We start from the raw sequence: 15093 nt of genomic DNA on the forward strand, positions 1-15093 counted from the left end.
ATTTCCCTCCCCTGCTCATTACTACAAACTAACTTCAGTAAGCAGCACAGCACCAACTGTGGCAGCCTAAACTGTTTACATCAAGCCTGGCCACCCTGCACTCTACTGGTGCTGCTTTTCTGGGCAAGTGTACCTGAGAACCAGGGCACTGGAGAAGACCAACACAAACACCTCCCCTCTTCTCCAGGCACCATGTCTACTGACCATAGAATTCCGAAAGGCCTCAGCTCTACTGGAAATGGCATCAGGTCTCTTTTAACAGCAGACCAGAGTACACCTAGTTAAAACTCACCACACTCTGGCCAAAGTCCAAACACTGCCACTGCAGGTAAGGAGGAACTGCAGAGGACTGACCTGGGGAAAAGAGCAACCAAAACACAACAGCAGAATGCACACAGCATACACCAGAGACAATTCCTAAAGCACCAAGCTCTGAAAAGTATATGACCTTCTTCATGAAACCATTACTCTCAGGAGCAGGAAAGTTAACAGGCTTTCCTAACACACGGAAGAAGACAGAAACTTAGACAAAATGCCAAGACAGAGGAATTTACCCCAAAAGGAAGAACAAGAAAAGGTCATGGCCAGGGATCTAATTGAAACAGATACAAATACTATGTCTAGTCCAGAATTTAAAGCAACAATCATAAGGATACTAGGTGGGCTTGAGAAAAGAATAGAAAACATCAGGGGAATCCCTTACCACAGAGATAAAGAACCTAAAAACTAGTCATGCCAAAATGAAAATTGTAATAACCAAGATTCAAAACCAACTGGATTTAATGACAGTGAATAAGTGATACAAAAGATAACATTATGGAGAATAATGAACCTGAAAAGAAGAGGGAAGGAAAAATATTAGAATGTAGACTTAGGAAACTCAGTGACTACATGAAGCATAATAATATTCATATTGTAGGAGTCCCAGAAAAAGAAGAGATAGAAAAGGGGGCAGAAGGTTTATTTGAGCAAATTATAGATGATAACTCCTCTAATCTGGGGAAGGAAACAGACATCCAAAATCTAGGAGGCACAGAGAACTCCCATCAAAATCAACAAAAGCAGGCCAACACTAAGGTATGTTGTAGTTAAGTTTGCAAAATATAGAGATAAAAAAATCTAAAAGCAGCAAGACAAAAGCAGTACCGAACTTACAAGGGAAAACAAATAAGGTTAGCAGCAGATCTATCCACAGAAACCACAGGCCAGAATAAAGTGGTATGATATACTCAGTGTACTGAATGGGAAAAATATGCTGCAAGAATACTCTATCCAGCAAGGCTATCATTCAGAATAGGAGAGATAAAGAGCTTCCCAGACAAATAAAAACGAAAGGAGTTCGTGACCACCAAATCAGCCCCACAAGAGATATTAAAGGGGACTCTTTGAGTGGGAAAGAAAGACAAAAAGACTAGAAAGAAACAGAAAATCTCCAGAAACAATGACAAAACAAGTAATAAAATGGCGCTAAATTCATATCTGTCAATAATCAGTCTATATGTAAATGGACTAAATGCTCCATTCAAAAGACATAGGGTATTAAAATGGATAACAAAACAAAACAAAACAAAACAAGACCTATCTATATGCTGCCTCCAAGAGATTCAGTTTAGATCTAAAGACACCTGCAGATCGAAAGCAAGGGATGGAGAACCATTTATCATGGTAGTGGATATCAAAAGAAGGCCAGAATAGCAATACCTATATCAGACAAACTATATCTTAAAGCAAATACTGTAATAAAAAATGAAGAAGGGTACTATATCATAATAAATTGGTATATCAAACAAGATTTAACAATTATAAACATTTATTCTATAAACTTGGAAACACCCAAATATATAAAACAATAACAAACAGGAAGGAAGTCATTGATAATAAAACAATAATAGGGAACTTTAATACCCCACTTATATCAAAGGAGAGATCATCTAAGCAGAAAATTAACAAACAATGGCTTTGAATGACACACTGAACTGGATGGACTTAACAGATATATTCAGAACATTTCATCCTAAAGCAGCAGGATACACATTCTTTTCAAGTGCCCACGGGACATTCTCCAGAACAGATCACACACCAGATCCAATATTAGGCCTCAACAAGTACAGAAAGATTGAGATCATACCATGCATTTTTTTTTTATCACAATGCTGTGAAACTCGAAGTCAACCACAAGAAAAAATTTACATCCTGCTAAATAAAGAATGAATGAGTCAATCAGGAAATTAAAGAAGAAATTTAAAAAAGAGGAAACAAATGAAAATGAAAACATGATGGCCCCAAACTTCTGGATGTAGCACAGTCATAATAGGGAAGTATATAGCAATATAGACCTACCTCAAGAAGGAAAAATAATCTCAAACACACAGCCTAACTGTATACCAAAAGGAGCTAGAAAAATAACAAATGAAGCCTAAAGTCAGCAGAAGAAGGGAAATTATAAAGATTAGAGCAGAAATAAATGATATAGAAACAAACAAAAAAACCCCATAGGACAGATCAATGAAACAAGGAGCTGGTTCTTTGAAAAATTAATAAAATTGAAAGTCCCTAGACATACTTATCAAATAGAGAAAGGACCCAAATAAATAAAATCATGAATGAGATAGGAGAGATCACAACCAACACCATAGAAATACAAACAATTATAGGAGAATATTATGAAAAAATTATATATCAACAAATTGGGCAATCTGGAAGAAATGGGTAAGTTCCTAGAAACATATAAACTACCAAAACTGAAACAGGAGTAAACAATACTTGAACAGACCAACAACCAGCAAAGAAATCAAATCGGTAATCAAAAATTTCACAACGAACAAAAGTCCAGGGCCATATGGCTTCATAGGGGAATTCTGCCAAACATTTAAAGAAGTGTTAACACCTATTATTCTCAAACTGTTAAAAAAAAAAAAAAGTGGAAGGAAAACTACCAAACTCATTCTATGAGGTCAGCATTACCTTGATTCCAAAAATAGAGAAAGACCCCATTAAAAAAAGAAAATTACAGGCCAGTATCCCTGATGAATATGGATGCAAAAATTCTAAACAAATACTAACAAATCATATCCAACAGTACAGTAAAAAAAATCATTCACTATGATCAAGTGGGATTTATTCCTGGGTCGCCAGGGTGGCTCAATATTTGCAAATCAATCAGTATGATACACCACATCAATAAAAACTGTATACACCAGATCAATAAGAACTATATGATCCTCCCAACAGATACAGAAAAAGCATTTGACAAAGTATAGAATCTACTCTTGAAAAAAACCCTCTACAAAGTAGGGATAGAGGGAACATATTTGAACATCACAAAGGCCATATAAGAAGGACGTACAGCCAATATAATTCTCAGTCAGAAAAACTGAGAGCTTTTCCTCTATGTTGAGGAGCAAGACAGGGATGTCCACTCTCACCACTATTATTTATTACAGTACTGCAAGTCCCAGTCCCAGCAATCAGACAACAAAAAGAAATAAAAGTCATCCAGATTGACAAAGAAGTCAGACTTTCACTATTTGCAGACAACGTGATACTCCGTAGAAAACCGAAAGACTCCACCAAAAAATTGCTAGAACTGATACATGAATTCAGTTAAGTAGCAGGATACAAAATCAACATGCAAAAATCTGTGGTATTTTTACACCAATAATGAAGGAGCAGAAAGATAAATCAAGAAATCAATCCCATTTTACAATTGCACCAAAAACCGTAAGAGAGCTAGGAATAAACCTAACCAAACCCATAAAACATCTATACTCTGAAAACTATAGAACACTTATGATACAAAGAAATGGAAAAACATCCCTTGCTCATGGGTTGGAAGAACAAATATTATTAAAATGTCTTTATTAACCAAAGCAATCTACACATTTAATGCAATCCCTATCAAAATACCACCAGCATTTTTCACAGAACTAGAACAAACAATCCTAAAAATTGTGTAGAACCACAAAAGACCCTCAATAGCCAAAGCAATCTTGAAAACGAAAGGCAAAGTTGGAGGCATCACATCTAGACTTCATGCTGTATTACAAAGCTTTAGTGATTAATACTGTATGGTACTGGCGCAATAACAGACACATAGATCAATGGAACAGAATGAAAAACCCAGAAATGGAGCCAACTAATCTTCAACAAAGCAGAGAAGATTATCCAGTGGGAAAAAGTCTCTTCAACAAATAGTGTTGGGAAAAATGGACAGGTATATGCAGAAGAAAGAAACTGGACCACTTTCTTACATCATACACACAAATAATTTCAGAATGGGTGAAAAAATCTAAGTGTGAGATAGGAAACTGTCAAAATCCTAGAGAAGAACATAGGCATCAACCTCTTTGACATTGGCCATAATAACTTCTTACTACACATGCTTCCAGAGGCAAGGGAAACAATCAAAACTAGAAAGCAACCTACGGAATGGGAGAAGATATTTGCAAATGACAAATCTGATAAAGGGTCACTATCCAAAATCTATAAAGAACATAAAAACCTCTTTCATCCAATAAGTAAGCAGATAAACAATGTATAAAATGTGAACAAAATATTTGTCTTCCTATGGTTTTGGATTAACTTTAGCTTTCTGTTCTAATTGAATTTTGTAGTAGCTTTTAGCTTTCATTTTATTACCACCCTTTTATTGTTACTCGTTTCTGTAGATAAAACTATGTAGTGATATTTTAGCCATATGTCCATATTAGTTGACATATTATCATAGCCTTTAATCAGAACTAGCATCCATACATAAAAATTTTGTTGAAAAGTTCCCTAAATTTATATGCCAATTAGCCTATATTTGTGAGATGGTACGTGCTTGAATATTTATGGCAGGGATTATAAAAAGTGAAATAAAATTCAAGAAATGATTGTGAGATGTAGAGGATCAACATGTAAATGCACATATTTGCTGTCTTAATTGGTAAAATGTATTATAAATTGTCCTTGCATAAATTGTTTGTTAATGTAACATTTTTTTATTTCTAAGAGAGGATGGAAGAGAGCTTAGTTCATTCATTCACTCATTTAATCATATATTTGTCAAATTCCGTAGATAATCCCAAGTAAGATATCTGACTGTAAGTCAATGGGTTCCTTGTTTTATCAAGGAAGAAAAAAACTTTGGGGGAAACTTTGGAGGCAATAGACAGATGTTTACTTATCTAACTTGATAATTTGGGAACATATGTATAATTTAAAATAATGTCACATAAAATGATATTATAATATACTCATTATTTGTTCAATTCTTATTTTATGGAAGTTTCATTCAGATTATTCACATTTTTAAAATTAGCATCTTTTTCAAAGTTTTCTTAAGTCTGTCTTCAGTTTTACTTAAGTTTAGTTATAGCATATTTTAAATCCAGGTTTGATGGTATCACTTAAAATGTCATCATAAGACACAAATGACATTTGCATAGCCCTAGGGAATTTTTTATAACACGGTCTCAAGTGTATATCATAACCTCTATAAAGAAACAATATAATTCTTTTCTTTTCTAAGTGATGTTTGAAAGTCTTATTTACAATGACATCTAATAGAGTTGTGAATTAAATTGCCAGGAAGAAACACTAAAAATGCATTAATTTTTTTGTCTCCATTTTTAACTTTTCTATCAGAATGAACTGTAAGACCATCCAAAACTAATACTGATTGAGGTCATTTCTAACTAGTATATCTTTCCCAAGTAGTACTTTGTTAATTGGGAATGTGTTTTATAATATGAAACCTCTCTTCTGAGAAATAACATTGAGTAAACAGTTTGCCTTGTATCCTGATATGTTTAGTCAATACTTCCTATTTGTCCAGATGCTAGAGGAATAAAAGTAATCACCAAATACTCCCTGTCCTCAGAGAATATATGGTGTAGAGGGAGAGGCATGTAGGTCATCAGATATTTTTAATACTGTATAATAATTGCTGTTGAAGCAAATTACTACAGAGAGATATAGAGCCATATAGGGTGGGTACTTAACCCAAGCCAGGAAGGGCTGCTTATAGGACATGCTGAGAGAAAAGGTCCTGAAAATGTGAGTAGATATTAGCCAGAGGAGGAAATGTTAAGGGTATTGTAGGAAGAAGAAATAGCTTGTTCAAAAGTTTGGAAATTAAAAAAATAAATAAATAAAAATAAAAAATAAAAGACAAAAAAAACCCAGAGGCTTTTTTTGTGTGTGTGGCAGGCTCATGGGTGTGCAGATTCTTCATTGTGACTGGAGTGAAGTTTGCAGGCCAGAATGTGTGAACATATGAAAGATGAAGTTATAGAAGTGAGCTAGAACATGCATGGATTACTATAAATCCCTTTTCAGATAGAAGTCTTTAGTATATATTCTTTCGTAGATCATCCAAAATTACTATTTTTAGAAAGGTGTTAAGAAATGCTCACTTAAAATGTAAATAAAAATTTAAAAGTAGTCACATCTTTATAAACAAAGGACAGATTATTGGTTTTACTTCCTATGTGTGTAAGCAAAGACTGATGAATGACCTTTCACAGTAGTCCTTAATACTTAAACTCTGTGATAGTAACAGTTGTTGAGTTTGATTCATTTTGTGAAGCTTATGCCTACTTTGAAATGTACACAGTAATAGTCATCTCAACATTTGGTTTAATTCAGCCAAGATTATTTATTTTACCTGAAATAACAGATACTTCTGTTGGGATATTACAATTATCATGATCATTTATCAGAATAAATCATATGAACCCAAGGCCCTGACTTTGGCATAGGGTTTAAGACATATTAAGTAGGGTGAAATAGATAAGGGGATTAAGAGTACACTTATCATGATAAGTAATATATAGAATTATTGAATCATTGTATTGTATGACTGAACCTAATATAACATTGTATGTTAATTATACTTCAGTAAAAAAATTTAAGGGCTGACTCAGTAACAGGTTTCGTGGGGTCAGGCTCCAGGAGCAGCAGCTCAGAGGGTATCTAGGTTTAATAATGAAGCAGAGAGGTCCTTAATAAAAGTCCTCTAAAGAATCCAGAAGAGCAGCTTGCAGGGAGAAAGATATAAGTAAGCATGTCACACATGGACATCATTAAGGACCCGAGAGAGCTGAATAAGCAGCACCCAGACAAGCAAAAGGATTTTGTCCCTTTCCTTCTAGTTGCCTACCTACCTCCATCACTGATCCTAGAAAAGATGCAGGACAGCTAGAAGGAAAAAATGAAAAATAACAGCTTCGTATTATTGAAGGCAGTGGGGAGGGAAGGTGGGCAAGAAACTGTACCCTATATCAGCTCTCACTGACTTATGTCCATTTAATAAATCTGGTTGCATAATTTTGAAAAATAAAAAAAATAACAGGACTTAAGGTAGTTTCAGAAAGGACACACTTGTGTTGGGGACATTTTTCTTTTAGTCAAACTAATTCAGGAATAAGGACTAATTGGATGGAAATAAAAATAACAGATTTTTGTCTGTGTGTGTGTAGATATACTTCAAGTAAAAAGAGAATTGGAATTTGATATTGAAAATTTTATCAGCTATTAATAATTATTTGTTTTGTTTATTCCAACATTATGATCTCAATGTTACAGGATTTCTATTCCCTCAGTACCTTAGGTTCTTGGGGATGCTGCTTCAAAGAATGAAGAAGTAGGCCAAAGAGAGGTGGGCAGCAAGGCAAAGTTTATTGAGTAATAGTGCAAAGCTCCCCAGAGATGGATGAGACCTAAAGGGTTGCCATTTTGGTGTTTTAAAATCTAGGGGTTCTTATGAGCTCTTTTGCAGAACTATCCTGAGTGTAATATCCTGAGTGTGGGCCCCTTGTGGATTGGCTGCTAAGGCGTGCTAATCAGGGCTTTGATCAGGCACCCTTCCACCTACAGGGTTATTGTTCAAGTGCTGATAGTCTTTGGGGCTGACATTTGGAGACTAACTGCCTCAACTTGTGATAATGACCAATGTTTTATGGTTAACTTTTTTGGTCTCAGGATGTTTTGCAGAAGTCACTTCTGCAGAGGATGCTCTTGTGGTCTTGCCTAAGCTGTAAAACAGGATGCTAGTGCTGTTTTGACTTAGCTGTCCTTACTCTATATCTTCTTGTTAGGGACCCTGGCCTTGACTTCCTAACTGTCCAACTAACTCCATAACGATACTGTAACGATACCGTAACGATACTCTGGGATCAGGGAAGTGCCACATTTCCAGGTAACTGCACAGGCAGCAAGAGTTGTAAACATCCAATTCCATCATATGTAAGGCAAATTTACATATGAGAGCAAGCTCTTTACCACCAGTTAAATCATGATATGTTTGTGTTGAGTGAATTGTGACAACATTCTGACATAGGTCTATATTCTTTTTCTTTTCTTTATGCTCTGTTTTTCTGAGTGTTTCCTATGAAATACAATAATTCCAACCTTATATCAGAAAATCCTCAGGATTTAATAAGTAGAGACACAAGATATAGTATGTACTCTTTAGTATGTTTCTTTCTAAAGCAATTTTAGTTGCAGTATGTATAGAGTGAGCAAACTCGGCAAGAGAAGAGTAGTAGGTAGCTTCTCCATGTTACATTTTTCCACTACCTGTCTATATAACAACTCCCTGTCTTTTTCCCCCAAAGTAGAACGTTTTACAGTGTTCCATTAGTGAGTAGAAATAAGTTTATTAACAATTCAAACATTGTATCAATACTTCAGTAGAAAAAAAAATGAAGAAAAGAATTGATGAAAAGTAATACCAAGGAGTAGAAAAGTACCTGTTGGTCTTGAAAGAACCCCCACGTCATATCTACAATCTTCTTTGCTCTTGGTTCTGCTATCATACCCTCTTGGCCTCCCATTTTGCAGTATATTTAAAGAATTCATGGTACTGTGACTGAAGTGTGTGGCTCTTAGAAGGTGGGAGTTTACGTTAGGATTTGTATCTTCAAGTGCCACACACGTGCATGAGTTTGCTATAAAAATAAAACTAATATTTGGAAAGAAAATCTTCTGAAATTAGGTCTATGATGTGGTATTCTGTTCTGCTTGTTTGAGCTATTGCTCAAGAGAAGATGCTTTTCAGATACCATACAAGCCATTCTGTAGCAAGGAACCCCATTTTTATATAGACTAGACTAGACTGTGCATCTAAGTTTTATTACTGAAGAGATCCATCGAATGTGATTGTGTCTGGTGCTTTCTTTCAGTGTTTCATAACAAGGTATTTGGATGAAGCTTGTTTCTCAGTCACAGATAAATGCAAGGAGGATTGTTTATGATGTGAATGGGTTGCTACTGAAAGTGTCTCAATTACTTAGTTTTTAAATGTTCAATAAAGGTCTGTCTTCCCTGAATCACCTGTCCTAACTCAGACTTAGACTTTTTGTCCTTTTATAAGAATTTCCTTCATTTGTTGCCTGTGGATCTAGCAATTTATCAAGGGGCCCATGAATTTCAGTAGTTTAGAGAAAAAGAAAAGCAATGAAATAAATTTGTTCACATTCATTTCACAACATAAGAAATTATATTTTCACAAGCTTTTATATACATTCACATATTATGTATTGTTCACATATTCATATTGCAAAGAGTATCTCTCAATAATGGGATACAGTATATGACATATCTTAGCTAAGATGTCTTTATAAAACTTTCAGATTGTTGTTACTTTTCTGTTATATTCCCAGTTCACAAAAATGTATCAGTAGTTAAAAATAATAGTTAAAAATAGGTTCACTGAAATAAAAAAGGATAGGTGAATTTTTTTTTTTTTAAAGATTTTATTTATTTATCAGAGAGAGAGGGGGAGAGAGCAAGCACAGGCAGACAGAATGGCAGGCAGAGGCAGAGGGAGAAGCAGGCTCCCTGCCGAGCAAGGAGCCTGATGTGGGACTCGATCCCAGGACGCTGGGATCATGACCTGAGCCGAAGGCAGCTGCTTAACCAACTGAGCCACCCAGGCGTCCCGATAGGTGAAATTTTTAAATAATTCATAATAATATTATAAATATAGTGAATATTCTGGAAAAATGTTAAATATATATTTAGTGTATGCTGGTAAAAGTGAACATGCCAGTGTGATGATTTTATACAAGTATTTAAAAATTACAAGTAGAAAAGCCTAGTGATGAGTATCAGCAGTCCTCGCCTCCTAGTTCCTAGTACTGTCCCTCTCAAACTTTGTCAGATAATCAAAGGAATTATTGAAATTTTTTTGTCCTTTTTAATGCTTTCTGGTACAAAACTTGATGACTTTTGTTTCCAAGGGTGAAAAGATCAAAACTACAAAAGCTTAATTCAGAATTGTAGTCCTCAAAGCAAAAAGAGATACAAGTAATGTACATGATTGCTTTAAAAACTCGTAAATCAACCTTAAAGTTAGTGGCAAATATGCTTCAAGACAAAGGAGAAGAATCTGTTGATAAGATACCTTTATCAAACCACATTGTTTGATTTTGGATTACATCAACACATTAATGCATTGTGGAAAAATAGATATTGTCTAATGTATGTGCTAGCAGATAATTAAATTTCCAGTTGGAGGTTCTAAATCAGCTCTTGGCATTTAGGCCAAGAATATCTGAGGGAGAAGTGCATGATGACTTCTTGTTCTGCTTATCACTAAAACCCCATACTCTACAGTAGAGATTTGTGTTTGTTTTTAATAATGAATATAATAATAATAATGTTTTTAATAATTATTTTAATAATAATAGTGGACTGGAAGTGTCGTTGTTAGAGTATGGGGTAGGGAATCTTGCTCATAGCAAGGTGAAGTTTTGTTATACATGAATCTCTTGAAAGCTAATTCATAAGCTATCTTGGCAAGCATGAATAAAGGAGAGAAATAATTCTTCATAATACTTAAAATGCCTATAAAGACTATTCATATAATTTCAAGTAGCATCATTAAGTTGTATGTATCAGTTCTTAAATAGCCTTAACTTACTGAATTAAAATCAACATGATTTTTAGTTAAGATAAGAAAGCAGAACTTTTTTTTAGAATACAAACCCTGGTGCTAATTTCTTCAATAAAAATTTAGTTTTAGAAAAGTATAGTTTCTTTGTATTTTTTAGTGGATATAAATATTATTTGTTTAATTCAAATGACAGTAACTGTGGCTTTACTTATTTAATAATAGTGTGTGTTTCTTGTAGAAAATTAAGTTGCTACACAAAATTATATAGGCAAAAGAAAAATTTCTATATATGCATGTATAAACATGTATACTTATTTTATATATGCATGTATATAAATAGGACTATATGTTATGTGTTTTGTGGTTGGTTGAAATTTGTTATAGAGAAATAGAGGAAGAATGTTCAAGATGACTAACTGAATGAATGGGATTGATCAGTTCTTCCAGAAAATTGAACCCTGCATTCGCAGAGCTTTTTATGATCCTGTTTGTGGCATGAAGATACTTCAGTAAGGTAACATCTATCAGAGGAAGCCCAAATATGATTTGCTGCTTTACCACCATCTTCTGGTATAGCACACTGCTTGCTAAGATTGATGTTGGAAAAATATTCTTCCTTCTTATTCACAGGAACACCGTGTCTTTTCTCTTGCACTGATAGGCCTGGTACCCATGCAGATCAGCAAGAGTTCTAACAGCAACAGCACCAACAAATATTTGAATGCATATTGTGTCACTGTTTAGGCTCCTTATAGGCATTATTTCATTTAACCCTCATAATATACACATAATATAATCATTATGCCTGTTTTAGAGTTGAAGAAACAGTCTTCTAAGTTAAAAGTAGGCTGTGTTCTTTTTTTTTTTTTTTTAAGATTTTATTTATCTATTTGACAGACAGAGATTACAAGTAGGCAGAGAGGCAGGCAGAGATAGAGGAGGAAGCAGGCTCCCCATGGAGCAGAGAGCCCAATGCGGGGCTTGATCTCAGGACACTGGGATCATAACCTGAGCTGAAGGCAGAGGCTTTAACCACTGAGCCACCCAGGCGCCCCTAGGCTGTGTTCTCAATAACTGCTAAATAGTCAACAGCACCAACAAAATGCTATCCCATGTATGCTTTAAACTTGGCTCTGCCAATTGAGATTTAATCAGTATAGGGTGGGGCTCTGGCATTAGAATGTTTTAAAAGGTTCCAAGTGATTCTTATGGTTAGCCGCAATTTGAAATCACTGATACAAATAATGACCAAAGTAACTCATTTTTCACACAATTTTTAGATTTTGTTTGTTTGTTTGTTTATTTATTTGACCAACAGGGATCACAAGTAGGCAGAGAGAGGCAGGCAGAGGGAAAAAGGGGGAAGCAGGCTCCCCGCTGAGCAGAGAGCCTGATGTAGGGCTCTATCCCAGGATCCCAAGATCACGACTGGAGCTGAAAGCAGAGGCCTAACCCACTGAGCCACCCTGGTGCCCTTTTTCACAAAATTGTAATAAATGTAATTAATGTCCATGAACAAGAGTCCTTTGATTTAGTTGTTTTTTAAAAAATTATTTAAAATCTTTAAAATATTCTTTATTTTTGCCCTTTAGATTAACCTGGTAATAGAACTGAAACACATTAGGTTTCTGATTTAAGGTCTGAATCTTAGAGAAAAGTATGTGTGATACTTATAGTGACTTTACTTCTGTAAATCAAAACCAGCTTTATGGATTAAGTGGTTTTTTTTCCCTCAATGGTGAATGAAAGCAGGTAAACCAGCCTGGCTGGCAACAACATGCCAAAGTTCAGTATTACATTGTGTGAAATCTCTTGGAGAGTAAATCCTGGAAGTAAGGCTTATGAATTCAAGGCAGTAGAAATGATGGAGGAGGGATAAAAGACAAAGTGTGAAGTAAAATTTTTTTAAAAAGGTTTTATTTATTTATTTGACAGAGAGAGAGAGAGACAGAGATCACAAGCAGGCAGAGAGGCAGGCAGAGGCAGAGAGAGAAGCAGGCTCCCCGCTGAGCAAGGAGCCCGATGCGGGGCTTGATCCCAGGACCCTGATCATGACCTGAGCTGAAGGCAGCGGCTTAACCCACTGAGCCACCCAGGCGCCCCAGGTGTGAAGTAAAATTATCTTAAAACTATTCTGATGTGGTCGGTGATCTCTTCTGGTTCCAACTGCTTTTTTATATTTCATTTATGGAAGTTATCAACTCTTTCAGAGAATTTATTTCTAGGGTTAAAATATTTGTTTTAAAAATCTACCACATATAAGATGTGCCGATTCATTGTGATATCGTAGAAAATTTGTGAGTCAAGATGTGAAATGTTGCTAGCATGAGACTTTATGGATAGAAACACTATTTTCAGAGTGAGGCAAGGAAAAGGATGTACATTCCTAGGAAGATGCAACCAAAAACTGGGAAAACTAGAATTTCTGGAGATAGAAGGTAATGAAGAATTTTCAAATGAAATGTCTTCAGTTAATTATTTTCTCCTTTCGTGTTAAAACCAAAAGGTTAGATTTAACTTTGGATTACAACACTTATGATAAAATACATTGATCTCTATTCTTCTTTGCATAACTTTTTGTTGTAGTTCCGTTGTAAAAATGGAGTATGGTGATAAAGCATGGAAAGGTACAGCTTCCTGATGCAGATCTCATGGACATTTTTCAAATGTTCAAAAAAAGTTACTTCTTATTGCTGGAATAAACTCTCTGAGAAAAGAAAGAACTCTTTATTTTCATAATCCAGGATGAGTTATTACAGTTTTTTCCCCATAGGAAATAGAGGGAAAGAGACCTTCTACTCTACTAAATATACAATTTTACTGTTAACTGTTCAAATTTTTGCACATAAATTTAAAGGTATGATGACATGAGACAAGGAGAACTGATTTCTCCATAAGGAATTTATAGTCATTTGAAGTTTTTTTGGTCCTAAGTTACAAGTCATTTATGTGTTTTGCTAATTATCTCATCAACAAATTTTCAACTCCATCCTCCCTCCCCCTGCCAATTGTAAAGAGCTTCTCTAGTAAATTCCCTGATGACCCAAAAGCTTGGTCATAATTTTCTTTGGCATGAAAATTCTTCAAAATGATTCTCAGAAAAGCATGCAATCCAGTTTACAGCATTTGTACTCTCTTTTTCTCTTTTTTCTACAGAATTGCATAGAATCATTTGGTTCTTTCATCTCCTTGTCTTACCCATGTCATAGTTTTAAACCATTTTTCAGTTGTGAAGCATGATAAAGTGAACTGAGGACTGGACCTATAATCACAAACTAGAAGTTTGATTTTGACACTATCATTTATTAACTGTAACATATAACTGGGCAAATAATTTAATTTTTATGAGCCTCAGTTTTATTCCTGATAAAATGAGAATAGTAGTGTTTTTTCATATTGTCATGGTGGGGATCAAGGCAGAGAAGAGAGATGGTAATATGAAATTGCTTTACAAATTTTAGGTGGTATACACATTATAACTTCAAAATAAATGGCAGCTTCTGCAAGAGAAGTTTAGAAGCCCATTGAGTGCAAGGTATTTCTCCAGACATTTTTATCTTTCTTGAGTTAATTGCCTTTTCCCTGTTGTGCACCAACATAGTCTTTAACTCTTCAAAAATTCTTATTCATTTTATGGTAGTCTACATCATACTAATCAGTTTAAATCGTGTTCACTCATTTATGGAATTTTTGAACAAAAGGATCATTTAAGTCAAAATACAGGTTCAGAAATAATAACCGATATTATAAAGAATTGGATGCTCTATGCTGCCATTTTGGTATTTATTAATTTATCCTTGCTGGTGCCAATAGTTGAAAGACTCAACTCCCCCTGAAATATTTTAAAGCAAAAACTAATATTTGAAGGAAATGAATTCCTCACACTGATGCTCATGAATTTTCTAAAATGCAAATCTGGTCTTGTCACCCTTCTACCTGGAAACATCTTCCGCTTACATTCAAGGTAAACCCAAATCCTTGTATTGTCCAAAGGCACTTAACCATAAACTGCTTTGTCAATTTTTTTTTAAATTTTTTATTTTTTATAAACATATATTTTTATTCCCAGGAGTACAGGTCTGTGAACCACCAGGTTTACACACTTCACAGCACTCACCAAAGCACATACCCTCCCCAATGTCCATAATCCCACCCCCTTCTCCCAACCCCCCTCCCCCCAGCAACACTCAGTTTGTTTCGTGAGATTAAGA

The 15093-nt window shown here is 35.0% G+C and overlaps 1 protein-coding gene across 15 annotated transcripts in view; it reads left to right on the forward strand.

The window, feature by feature from the left end:
* The window catches only part of ZBTB20 (zinc finger and BTB domain containing 20), a 785951-nt gene that overhangs the window by 82892 nt on the left and 687966 nt on the right, over positions 1-15093 (forward strand). For 8 of the 15 annotated variants that reach the window (XM_032360146.1, XM_032360066.1, XM_032360076.1 and 5 more), the window contains exon 3: positions 11267-11396. The exons of 5 other annotated variants lie outside the window; for them this stretch is intronic. The gene's annotated coding sequence lies outside the window, so the exon portion shown is untranslated. The remainder of the gene's footprint in view (positions 1-11266; positions 11397-15093) is intronic. 2 more of the 15 variants (XM_032360050.1, XM_032360084.1) reach the window with 1 other exon arrangement.

Source organism: Mustela erminea, chromosome 1 (genome assembly GCF_009829155.1).
Source record: "Mustela erminea isolate mMusErm1 chromosome 1, mMusErm1.Pri, whole genome shotgun sequence".
Classification (NCBI taxonomy): Eukaryota; Metazoa; Chordata; class Mammalia; order Carnivora; family Mustelidae; genus Mustela; species Mustela erminea.